Here is a 13,512-nt window from a genome sequence, read left to right on the forward strand (position 1 = left end):
AGGGTCTGCGAGGCTAGTTCTGTTGTCTGGCTTATAACACAGATACCCCCTTCTCCTGGAGGTCAGTTTGCCTCGACTCATTGCTTTTACAGCTCCAGCAAGGAGATCCACGTATCAGAACTTTGATGGATGATTACAAATGCACTCCTATCATCATAGGTAAAGCACATCTTGAGCAAGGCTAGCTCAGTTATTATTTGCCCATACAATTACAGCTTCTTGTGCTTTTGTTACTTCACCTGAAAAGGGGAGAGGAGGCATGTGTAGGAAAAGTAAATCTAGAAGATAGCTACTAAAGCCCCTTCCTTCCTTTATTGATGCCCCGAAATTCTAATTTCAGGGGCATTATGAAACAAAAAGCTTGTCTTAAAAGATGTCTTCCTAACAGGATATTCATGACTTGAAATTATGTTAGTAAAAGACAAACATGTATTTCACAATTAAGATGCGTGCATGCATAGGGGTACAGAAGAGCCCCTCACAAAATATGTGAGAACATCTGGGTTCTCCTCAGCCCTACACAGCCAACACCCTAGATCTCAACAGGAAAAACTCCAGTCTTTGTTTTGCTTCTCTTTAAGCTTTTGTTTAAACAAAGGTTTCCAAGGCACAGAAAAGGCCTGAACACATACTACACAAGGCTGATGATTCCAGCATCGTGCATGGCCTTGACTGGCTGAATCAAAGACACATGTTGGAAGAGAATCCACTGCCCTCCTCACTTTCTAGAATGACGGCATTTTTCTCCAGGCAGTGGCAAGGTCTCATGAAACAGGAAGATTAAAAAAAAAAAAAAAACAAAAAAAACACCCTTCCTTTTTCCTGACCATCCAGGTCTCTTTGCTATAAAAATACGGACACTTTCAGGTCCAACGTGAGTAGGACTTTCAACTACCATTTGGGATGGGTTAGGGAAATGGACTGCTCAGAGATGGATATAAAATCAATTCAATATGGAGTTAGTGAAAATAGGCCCCGGAATTCAGGAAATGTAGCAAAGGGCAGGATGGATAACAGCATTAATGCAGGGTGCTTATGAGGGCACTACATTCAAGTATTCCAAAAGGAAAATAAAACAATCAATGTGACTCAAATTCAGAAGCCGCCAAATGTGAGTTCCTTGTTGTCCCCTCCCTATAGCCCATAAAGAGGCACGTGTGTGCCAAGAATAAGAGTTAATGAGGTAGAAAATGAAGGGGCATAAAAGATAATTATGTATTACGGAGTGAAAACAGAGGCTGTAAGGAGGATGAAAGCCAGTTGCAGAAGGGCAGGTTATGTTATAGGTGTGGTAAAGCTAGCAAAAAGGCACGACAGATACCAGAGAGATTACTAAGGAAGATTTCGGGGTGCAATGCGGTGACTGAAGTGGACAGGAAAACCCACAATGACTAGTACACACACACACATTTGGAGTTTCTTTGGTAAAGAGTCTTGGGATATATGATAAGGCAGAAATCAACACTGGCTTACAGGGAGATCAATGGAGCCCTCTTCAAGCTGACAGTAAAACAAACACTGTCTTTAGGAGAAAAATGGCCCCAGTCAGGGGCACTTTCTCACCTTGCCCAGACCTCAGGGAGAATGGCCCTTGCTGGCTACCCTGCTGCTGCTCTCTCATGGTTCTGCCCACAGAGCTACTGCGATGGGGAGAGGGACAGTGCCCTAAGAAGGATATTTCCGAGAGCCCCTGCCTTCACCTCAGCTGATGAGCAATGGAAGCTCGCTCTCATGATGACTGCTGATCATGTGACTGGGCATCCTTTAAATAACAGAATTATAGGAATAATTAAAATCACTGAATTACAGGACTAGAAGGAACCCACAAAATCATTTGAATCAATAGCATTGTTTTATAGATGAGGAAAAAAGGCCCAGTGACTCAAGGAGAATGGTTACTGTGTGGCAAAGTCAGGACTAGAACCTAGGTCTCCTGGCTCCAGTGAAGTCATAAAAGTCATAGTAAGCAGCATAACCTTTGCACAACACTATGTGCTTTTTTCCCTCCTGCAGGATATGCATTATTCATATGATCTTCAATAGGCCTGCCAACTACAGAGAATTGCGTGTAAAATGTACTGAGGGACAGAGGGTCTTAGCAACATCTTCCAGAGGAAAATGGATGAAGGACTAAAGTGATGAAGGACTTCCTCTTGCCCACTCAGGAGATCTCGCCTCATTACGTAGCTCCACCATGCTTCTGTTTAGAGAGCTGGGGGTTCAAATTTCTTAACCTGAGCACCTCCCCGATCTGTGTGCTAATGGATTTAGTAGCCTCCATTGTTAAAATGTTGTTCGTTCTGGCATGCTGAAGTGTTTTTGTTTTTTTTCCCCCATGAATTAATTGAAAAAGGCAGAAAAAAGCCAAGGGCCTATAATTCAATAAGGAATGCTCACCTGGGTGATCACCAAGGCCAAGCAATTCAATCACAGGCAGTAAACACTGTATCACTAAAGAAGAGAGGTCTGTAGCTAAAGGAGGAGGTCAAGTACAGACTTAGTGTTGAGGGGAATTTTTTGGTTGGTTTTTTCCTTGCAGTATAGCCAAGCAATACTCCTACATGACTCCTAATTAATCAGCCAACACAAATTTGCTCAACACATTGTATACACCCATTTTTCACCACATGGTAGATGCAAAACTCATACCTGAGGGAGGAGCATTTGTTGGGCACATATGAGATACCATGCAGGGGGCTAGATTCGGACCTCGGGTCTTAGAGTGGATAGATGGCAACAACAAACTCCAAGATACCAGCGCCTTTAAGAACAAGCTCCTCCTTCTCACCTAGGAGTTCAGGGTGGTATTCGTCAGCATTTTTAGGATCCCAGGACAATAGCAGCTTCACCACCTTCAATCATGGCTTCAGAGGTTGCCCTGGGCACCTTAGCCAAGTCAGATGGAAGGGAGACAAAGCACAGAGGCGCACACATGAGGGGTTTGAGCCATGCCTGGGGGGGGCACATATCACTTCTGCTCACATTCCATGGGAGGACCTTTCTCCCCGCAAGGCTATCCCTAACAGCAAGATTGGCCAGGAAATGGAATTCGGCTGTGTACACAGAAATACGGGGGGTGGGGGAAATAGATTTTGGTGACAGAAAGCTCTTCCATGCCATATATTGTATCCATAATTCTCATAAAACCCTTAAAAAGTAGTTATAATTACACCACTGCAATACATCTTACGAGGGTTAGGGTTAGCTGACTTGTCAAGGTCACACAACTAGGCAATGGTATGCTAGAATTTGAATCCAGGCCTATCTGGCTTCCAGGTTCATTCTGCCACTCACATGCACATATGAACTAAGACAAAAACAAGTGAACAGGACCCTGACAAGACAAGGCCATTAGTGAGATTAGCCACGTAGAGCACTTAGCACTATGCCTGCTACTACACAGCAAATGTCTAATAAAGGTTAATTCTCACCATCATCATTATTCCTGCAGCTTTGAGTTACACAGCTCAAGCTCAAACATCCCGAATCAATAGACAAGTAACCATTCCTTGTGTGTCAGAGGCCCCTCCAACCTGCTCACCTCCCTTTCTCAGGCCTCCGCTGAAGCTGGCAGACCACACTGAAGCCAAGTGACCCAATCTATGTCTCTTCCGTTTCTCCTCGACACACAGTGTTCTCTCCCTTATTACTTCCCCAACCTCTTGTCTTCCATCACTTAAAACTCAATGAATTGGTGTTTTAAAGTGTTCTGAGAAGCATACAGAGAGTAATAAAGGAACTGTCTACTTTTTCTCACTTCTAATATCATTCTGCTTCTGGAAAATCTCTTTCCTTTCCCCAGGCCCTGGTCTCTCTCCTTCACTCTTTATCATCCTCTTTTAATTCCATTTGCTTTCCCAAACAATAATCTCACTCTTGACTCCCAAGACTAAGTACTAGCTACTCTCCTGTATCCAGGCAGAGATGAACTCTTAGGCCATCACCTTCTACTCCACCCCTTTTCTCCACTAGCTACTCCATTTTTATTTTCTTGCATATTACACACATAACCTTGAATCTACTGCAATTTCTTAAAGTAAATCACTGGGACACTTAATTGTTTGAAAAAAGATGACTCATGACCCACATCAAACCACTACTGACTCATCGCACAATTGAAGAACTACTGGTCTAATGGAAATTGCAAAGAGCCATAATTATGATAATGATGGTAGGAAATGAAGGGACATTTGCAAGAAATACTGGAAAAAGTAATTGAGAGGATTTAAGATCTGTTTAATGTTGAAGAGTTGTCAGAGATGACCCCAGGATTTTAAGCTTGGCTTAGTCCAATGAACCAAGAAGGATGGTAGATGGAGCTGTTGGCTGCAGCTATGACTGAAGAGAGGAGGAGAGCTGGGAGAGGAAAATAAGGGGAAAATTAGGGGAGAGCTCTATGCTCATTGTCCATGAAGAGTTCACACAACATGTAGTAGAATATAGCTTTGGCAGTTGCAGACATGGGAATGTGGTCTAAGGGAAACTTGTCCCAATAACATGGGCGGCAGCAAAAGAGTGGTTTTAACAGGGAAAGCTTGAGGGATACTAAGCCAGAACTTGAGCAATGCTGACATTTAGAGAGGGCTGAGAGGAATAATATGGTATACGGGGGAAAATATTATAATGAAATATATTAAACCCCCGCTGTTCACGATGTGCTGTGTCGGGCACTTGCCATCTTTCTCACACTCTTCTCCACTTCTATTCTATTGACTTTGCACTCTCAACTTCTCATTCATGTTGTTTCTAAACTGCAGATTCCTGGCTGACAAGAGCACTGCTTTTTACTGTCTTTCATGCTCTATATTTGTACAGAGACTGTACTAAAAAGAGCCTATCATACGAGTCACTGTTTCGGACTTTGTCTGTGGAAGGTGAATGTGCATGTTAACACATATACTGCCTTGCCATGCAGCTCAGAGGAAGGGGTGGTAGTTAGATGTTTTATAGACATATTACTCGCAAAAAGATTTTGACTCTAATGAAAGTTTAAACAATAGCAACGGGATTGTATGAAATGGAAACAGTTTTCCAAGTCACTGGAAATATGTCCTATCTGATTTCTGCCATCCTTTTGAGGCCCCGTGAATGGTGGGTTCACATCCCAGATCAACTTTCTGTACTGGCTCTGTGTACCCCTGTCTCCCCTTCTATAAAGGAACTAAAGATGGTACTTACCTCAGAGTGTTGTTGTGGGCATTAAGCAATTTAATAAATGGGAAGTACAGAAAAATTGTCTGGCACATAATGAGTGTGTAATAAATGTTAGCTATTATGACTGTGATTTTCAGTCCCTTTCCTTATCTGCTGAGGGAAGCAAGGGAAATAAGTAATAAGCTACATTTTGGAATAACATAACATTTTAAATTAGGACAAAACTAAAAATGGACACAATAATTTGTTATCAATGTATTTGAAAGTGAGTGAATTGAATTCCGGTATCTGAATTAGGTTGAGTCACTGAGGGTGCTTTTATCTCTGCCTCATTTGGGGAACATCTTTAGAGCATATTTAGCGAAGGCTCACCTTGCCCAGGAGAAAGAAGCAGATGGGATATGTCAGAAGACGAAGGCAGCTAGCTATTGCCAGCTGAGGAGGTGAGAGGAGACTTTGGCAATGTGTTTACCACACCTGACAATATCTCCCACCCTGAACTGACCTTCTCTTGAAGGGAACAGCATGCTTTATCGGTTATGACTTAAGTGGTGCAGATATCCTTGTTGGGGCACCTACGTGCTCTGCCTAATCTCCTTTGTTGGCCATCGGACAGATGGCAGGTGTCCCTGTGGGTAAGCCTCAGAATGGAGTTTAGGATAATGCCATAGCCTGGTTTAAGAACATAAATGGCCCTGGGTGGAGTTAAGAGAAGTGTTCCTACGACCTCTGCTGGCACTGTTGTCCCTAGTGCAGTGGTTGGCTAGCCCAGTATCTCCCAGCTAACAGAGGAATTCAGTCCTAAATGCCACAACGAAAAGAAGACAGGTTGCCAGGCAGGCACAGTGACATTGGAGATTACCATATGACAATTGTGCTTTCGTACTTACCATTTTATTTCATCCCTTTGATAGCCCTGTGAGGTAGTTATTATTTCCATAGTACAGACAAGGACACTAAAGCTCAGCAACACTATAACTTGCCTACAGTTATACAGCGAGTAAAAAATGCAGACAGGATTCAAACTCAGATCTGTACTGGAAAGCCTCTGGATCTGGCCTTCAGGGAATTCTCTGTGATGGTGGGAATATATACTGGGAAAGTTTTATGAAATTTTCTAGAATTAATTTTCATGGGAATTTTTAACCTGCCCTAATTTACTTAAATTATATATCACAGGACACTTTCCAAAGAATTAGAGGAGTAGACACATGGCAGAAATACAGAAAACCACATATATATATATATAAATAAATATATATATATATTTATATATATATTTATATATGTATGCATATATGTATATATATATATAATATGTGCTATATATGTCATATAGCTGTAATACATAATCATATATAACATTTAATATACATATACAATTATATATAATATATACTACATATAGTATTTTAAATGATACTATATATAATTATTTATATATCTGTAGTTATATTCAAATGCAACATGCCAAGTATCCATTTTATTTTTTCCAATAACTCAGATGTAGCCCATCAAATAAAGACAGCACCCAGTTACGTAAAGCCTAAAATACTAGAGTCACTGAGTTAGAGATGATTATAAAACCCAGGACCCATTTTATTCATTTTTACAGTCCCCAGCACTGAGCCTAGTGCCTGAAACACAAAAGCTGCTTAATCAAAATTTGTTGGACATTTGTTGAATTAGTTCTTCACTCTTTGAAAGATTCACTCCAAGTTTCTGCTAAACAAGAAGCTTCCTTCCTGTGCTAATACACAATTTGATTTGCAAATATTCTGTTTACTGCAAGTTTTAAGAACATAGCTTTATTGTGCAAGAGCAAAGGTGGAAAATCTTTTATAATCTTTCAAAGGTAATTCATTCATTCAGTAAAGGCTTGCCTGGGAGCAGGAATGCCGAGATATTATATATAATAAAAGACAATGTTGCTGTCCTCCAGGAGTTCTTTGCCTACTGAAGGCAATAAACCACAGTGCAAGCCCAGTGCAGTTTGTGAAGGCTATGGCAGAGTGTGTGTGGGGCGGGGAGGAGGAGGGGCAGGGGGTGGAAATCCCAGACCACAGGGAACTCAAGGAAGAAAAACAGTCAACTAAATTTAGTCTGAGCTTATTAAAAACAGAAGAAAAAAATGTGATTCAGTGAATATTCAAAATATTTTTAATGCCGTTGACTCTAACTTGCCCAGGTAGAAGGAGTATACTGGATATACTGGAGAAAAATGCTGTGTGGAGAGTCAGGGGAAGAGGGAAAAGATGGGGAAGACCCAAGTGGAGAATATCTCCTCTAACAACAACAACAAAAAAAGCAAAGAAGATGTTTCTGTAAATATTTGATTTCTTATTACATCCTGTTCTCCAATTCATAGATGTCGTTGAAATTCTAGTGAGACATTTAACTGCTGGTCACAATTCTTTATCTTATAAACCTGCAACAACTCTACTCTGAATGAAACAGTCCCATCATTCAACAAATGAGTATCAGGTGAAATGGTGGAGTAATTAATACTGCTCTATAATATGCTGAAATTTTATGCTGGACCTGGCTGAATTCTACAAGCTCATTCACTCCCTGAAGTTCCTCCTACTGAAATCCACCCGCTCCTCTACTCCTGGCACTCCTCCATCAAGTGTACAGACATGCCTCGTTTTACTGCACTTCACTTTATTGTGCTTCACAGATGTTGCATTTTTTTTTTACAAATTGAATACAAGACTCTCCACCAGCAAAAAAAAAAAGAAAAAAAAATGATTTGCTTTTTGGCGGTGATCTGGAATCAAACCCGCAATATCCTCAATGTATGTTTGTACTTGTATTTGAATACCACTCCACTGACCAGAACACAAATCTAGAGTAAAATTTAATTGTGGATCTGAAACTACTTCAGACAGGATATCTTGAAAATCCCCAGTACCTCATGCAAGTACATCTCCCATTCCTTCAAAGAAACACGGAATTTCACACACAGAAAGTATCTTAAAATTCATCTTCTCTAACCCCCAATCAAATGCTTTAAGCATCTCTACAGTCACACTAGTCATCTCCCCTGTTTTCTCCTCTATGGATGTTTTGTCAATTCAAGGACCTCATCTAGGATCCAGAGAGGTAGAACTAAAGGCTTTCAGATGCTATTAGTGCAGTAGACCAAATACATGTGTGCGCTCCTGGCATGTTGTATTAAGTATAAAAACCACTGGGACAAAAGTCTAACTCACAAACAAGCTAGCCTTGGCCACCATTTCCAGACCACTGGACTCCGGCATGTTGCCTACAGAAAAGAGGGTGAACAAATACCGAAGATAAACTTCATCTCCATCGCACTTTTGCGGATGCCATTTCTGGACCCGAAGACTACTTTTCCTTCATCTACTCATCCATCCACTAAACATTTGCTGAGTACCTATTACATGCCAACTTAACACTAGATGCTGAAGATACAAAGATAGATGTATAAGTACCAGCCGAGAACATAAAGTCACGTTGGATAATTAGACAATAACCACCCTGCCAAAAAAAAAATCACTGACAAAACAATGTAGTAATTGCTTTAACTGAGAAATGAAAGAAGTCTTGTGAGAACAGAGAGGACAAGAAAACTTCAATGATTATAGCATAAGGAAAGGCTTTGCAGAGGAGATGTAGGATTTTTAAAATAAAGTACTCCTCTTAAGCTGATTTGGACTACTCTCTCACGCCTTTCACGTCCACCCATATGTGTGTGTTGGGGAGAACTGTCTGGTGGGATATTATTACCATTCTTCTAAAGAACCTTGCAAACCAAAGTGTGATCCCAGCACCATCCTGGCAATGCGGGGTCTCTGGTCCGGCTCCCCACATAAAAACACAGGATATGGTGAGGCCAAAAAGAAACACCAGTGAAGCCATAGATAGGAGAGTCATACAACTATATTCTCGCTGGCGGCAGGGTTTTAGACACAGGAAGCAGGAGCCGCAATCTGCTATCCGCTTCTCTGCCAACCAACCCCACTTGCTAGCTGCAATCTGCTCTCTGCTAACAAACCAACCCCCTAGCATAGCCATGGTAGTTGTATTAGTGGCTAATGGCTAACTTGTTACAACTGATGGCCAATTAGCTGATGGCCATCTACTATCCAAGCCAACACCCTTCCATGTGAGGTCAAGAACGTGGAAACTGCTCTTGGGACTCTGTCCCCACACATCCCCTTACCTGAAGTATTAGAAATACAGAACCTCAGGCCCTACTCAAGATCTTTCCACTGAGAATCTTCATTTCAAAAATATTCCCAGATGATTCATATGTGAATAATTGAGAAGCACTGTCCTAGAAGATGAGAACCTCTCTCTGGAAATAAGCTTCCCACAGTCAGCATCCCTCACCCAAGAAGGGCAGCATTCACTGACAGTTGCCAAACATTTTGGTCTCAGGATCTCTACGCTCTTAAAAATTATTAAAGACACAAAAGGGATTTTGCTTATGTGGGTCATAGTGACCTATGTTTACCATACTAGGAATTAAAATTGGGAAATATTTTATTCATTTGTTAGTTCACTTAAAAACAATAAATCCATACATGTTAACATAAATAACAGTTTTTTATGCAAAATAAACATCTTTAAAAAAATATTAGTAAGAAGAGTACCATGGTTTTACATATTTGCAAAAAATTTTAACCTCTGGCTTAATGGAAGACATGCATTCTCATGTCTGCTTCTGCATTATAGCTGTTGCCATATCACGTCAAGTGGGCCTCCAGTGTATGCTTACAATGTGAATTTTTTTTATTTTAGTGTTATTATGAAAGTAGTTTTATGAGCTAGACCAGCGGACCACACTTTGAGATCTATCACATCCTTAGAGCACTCCTCTGATGAACCTTTACCTTTGACTCTAAGGAACTAGCATCATACTTTGAATTCTGCCAATTGTAATAATTTGTCACAATTGCAAAGAAAATTCTTAACTGAATCTTTTCAGACAAAGAATGATTTCTTAATTATGTAAGTTCTTCAGATGTAAAGATTCCACCTTCTCCCTTCAAAGACCAGTGAAGTGATCCTCATAATTGTGTAGTATCTTAGCCAAGCCAGGTCACCTCTGTTAATCTCACCGGAGATAGCATTGGCTGCACTAACTCTTAATTTGCACAGTACACTGAAAATGGAGCGAAGTTATGCATAGAAATAAAATACTTTGTCGGTTATCAATACTAACCAAATGTAAGGTGTTATGTATTTCCCACAACATCTCTCGCTACACACACTGAACATTGGAAATGTTGTGACTCTTTGATTAAATTTTCTTAGTTATGAAAAAGCTAAACCTAACTAGTGCTGCCTTCTTCTATTTCACTCCTGTTTCCAGGTTTTATCTCCAGGATTCTCTTGTTACTATTTTGTCTCATTGCCTCTTGGACTCCAAGAACCTTATTTATCTAATTTATTGTCTTAACAGCCAAGGGAAAATTGGCCCTTGCTCCTGAAGCAAATTTTAAGACAGAAATCATGGATCTAAAAGGGACCTTAATGGTCATCTAGCCAGCAGTTCTCAATCCTTCATGCACATTAGAATCACCATTGCTTGGAGAATTAAAGAGAGAAAAAGCTAATGCCAGAGTCAAACCTCAGACTAAATAAATCCAACCCTCTTGTGTGGACCCAGGCTTTGGGATTTTTTAAAGGTCCACTATAAGATTCTCATGTGCAGCCAGAGCTGAGAAACTCTGATCTAGTCCCATTATTCACTGTATGTATAGGAGAAGGGAGGAGATAGCCAAGACAGAAAGGAACCTAATTTAGAATCACCAGGTCAGAAACAGGATTTGAATTCCACCTGCTGGCCAGACAATAGAACCAAGATTCTTCCATTAGTTGTCTTAATTTAGACTTCTCAAAACACAAACAAAAAGAAGTTTTACATGCCTTCCTATGAATAAAGTTATTTTCAAACAACTTTATTAAGGTATGTTTTATATAAAATGAAATATATGCACCCATTGTAAGCTTAATGTTCAATCAGTTAGACAAATGGTATACACACCATGTTACTACCTCCCTAATCTTGATAGAAATCATTTCCATCACCCCAGAAAGTTTCCCCTGCCTCTTTCCTGTCAGTAACCTCCATCCCAGGCCTCAGGCGACAATTATTCCGATTTCTGTCATTATAGGTTAGTTTTGCCTATTTTAGAACCTCATATAAATGCAATCATGTAGTACGCATTCTTTTGTGTATGGATTTTTTTCACTCAGCATAATTTTTTAAAGATTCAATGTTGTATCAGCAGTTTGTTCCATTTTATTCATGAGTAGTATTACATTGCATGGATATTCCACAGTTTATCCATTGGGTTGTTCTCAATTTTTGGCTATTACAAATAAAGCTGCTATGAACTTATGTGTACAATTCTGTGGGAGGGAATAATTTTTTATTTCTCTTGATTCAACGCATAGGAGAGGGAATACCGAGCCCAATGTGGCCTGGGAGGCAGGGCATGCAAAAGGAAGTGTTCCAAGCATGCAGTCTGCTGAGCTGGTTCTACATACAAATGGGGCTGTTTATTAATAAAGAAATCAAAATACCAACTCCACAGGTATGTCAAAAGGACCGGAGAGAAAGTACACAGAGTGGCTGGTAAATAGTAGACACCAAATAAATTATAACAGAAATAACTAGAGACAACTGGGTTGGACTGAATTTCTCAGTGAGTGACGTTTCCACTACAGCACACTGTTCTCCTTCCCCCAACCCTCATCCAGGCAAAGGCACCCCCACCTCCACCCAGCTCCAGCACCCTCTCCCATCTTTGAAGACAAGGCCATAAAAATGGACTACCTTCTCAACTTGTGTTTCTTGGCTTGTTTGTTCTAGTAATTTTCAGTTCTCTTTTAAGAAGAAATGTCTACATTTTAGGCAATAGTAGGCTGAGAAATTATCACGAGTGATGTCGAAATGGATTGGTAAATGTAAGTGAACCTGGAAATAGCTTTTGTAGGACATAGCCCTATTTGCATTTAAACCCCTCTCCATCATCTAGTTCTTTCCTCCAGGCCTTATTCTCTACCTGTACAACTCTTTCACTCCTCCTTTAAGTGTTCAAATAAATGTCTTATTTTTATAAGTGTACCACCCCTTTCCTACTCCTCATTCTTGGTCTTCCAGCATTCCTTCCACTTGCAGGACAAAGAAGCTAAATAAATGGCCAATGGCCAACATGTCCTAGTTCACACACACACACACCACTACCCTTATCTATGTTCAACTATAAAAATTGTGAAGACTTGACCAAATGAATCATGAAAGATGCTATCATAGGCTAAGAGGTACTTTTCTCTCACAAAATGTCTCCTCACTCATCGGGGCTTGTGAAATGATCCTACCTCCACTGAGGTGACAAGCCCCAGGTGTCACCAGCCTCCCTCACGGAGGTGGCTGCAGCTCACAATCAGACTTCCCCGCCCCAACAGGCGTTCTCTTGCCTGGCTCTGCCCTCCAGGCCATTCTCTTGATCAAGAGCCTTATTACAGCTCTTCAGCTAAACCCCAGGTCAGCAGACAGCGCTTCTGCCTCAGCCAATTCGAACGCCTGCTGCCTATAAGGTTTCCTGAGACACTCTCAGCTCCTGCATTAAAACTGCATGAGAGTCTTCCTCAGGAGGCCTAATAATAGCATGTTTCATCTGTGAGCCACTTTACAGACATTAACTGATTAAGCCACCCTCTCTCCTCGTAAACTCTAGGCTTTTGCATAGTGGACTACATTCTGTACTGGCCTCACATTACTCCAGGAGGAAAAAAGCTGTGATCTGAAGGATCTTTCTTGGGTATTTTAGGCCAAGACAACATGAATGCCAAAGACCTTGTAATAACAACCCCACTTGGGCAATGGCATAAAGGGGGGGGGGATTTTAATCCATGCTTATTTAAAAGAGACTGAACTGGGGTTCTTATCTCCCACAGCCAGATTAGCAGAGAGAAGAACTTGACTCCATGGTGTGGGGCAGGGTCACTGAAGTACAGCCTGTGGCACCAAATCCAACCTGCCACTTGTTTTTATAAATAAGATTTTATTGGAGAACAGTTATGCTTGTTCATTTACATGTTATCTATGATTACTTTTGCCCTAAATATTAATTGAATAATTGCAACAGAGACCAAATGGTCTGCTGAGCCAAAAAGTATTTACTACCTGACCCTGTAGAAAAAGTTTACTGACCCCCAATGGAGAGAACTTAAAGGTTGTTTTCATCCTGTATATTCCCTAAATATCTTTAAGCAAGTCCCTTTCCCTGTCCAGACCTCAGTTTCTACGGTTGTAGACTGAATAACCTCTAAACTGAGTCATTGCATTGGGCTTGTTCTTTCACTATTCTGTAACTA

At 40.7% G+C, this 13,512-nt stretch overlaps 1 protein-coding gene across 2 annotated transcripts in view; it reads left to right on the top strand.

Moving 5' to 3' along the window:
* The window catches only part of FSHR (follicle stimulating hormone receptor), a gene marked incomplete at both ends in the record, with an annotated part of 158,959 nt that overhangs the window by 93,445 nt on the left and 52,002 nt on the right, over nucleotides 1–13,512 (top strand). The gene's annotated exons all lie outside the window — the stretch shown is intronic.

The sequence above is a fragment of the Rhinolophus hipposideros genome (genome assembly GCF_964194185.1).
Source record: "Rhinolophus hipposideros genome assembly, chromosome: 12".
Classification (NCBI taxonomy): domain Eukaryota; kingdom Metazoa; phylum Chordata; class Mammalia; order Chiroptera; family Rhinolophidae; genus Rhinolophus; species Rhinolophus hipposideros.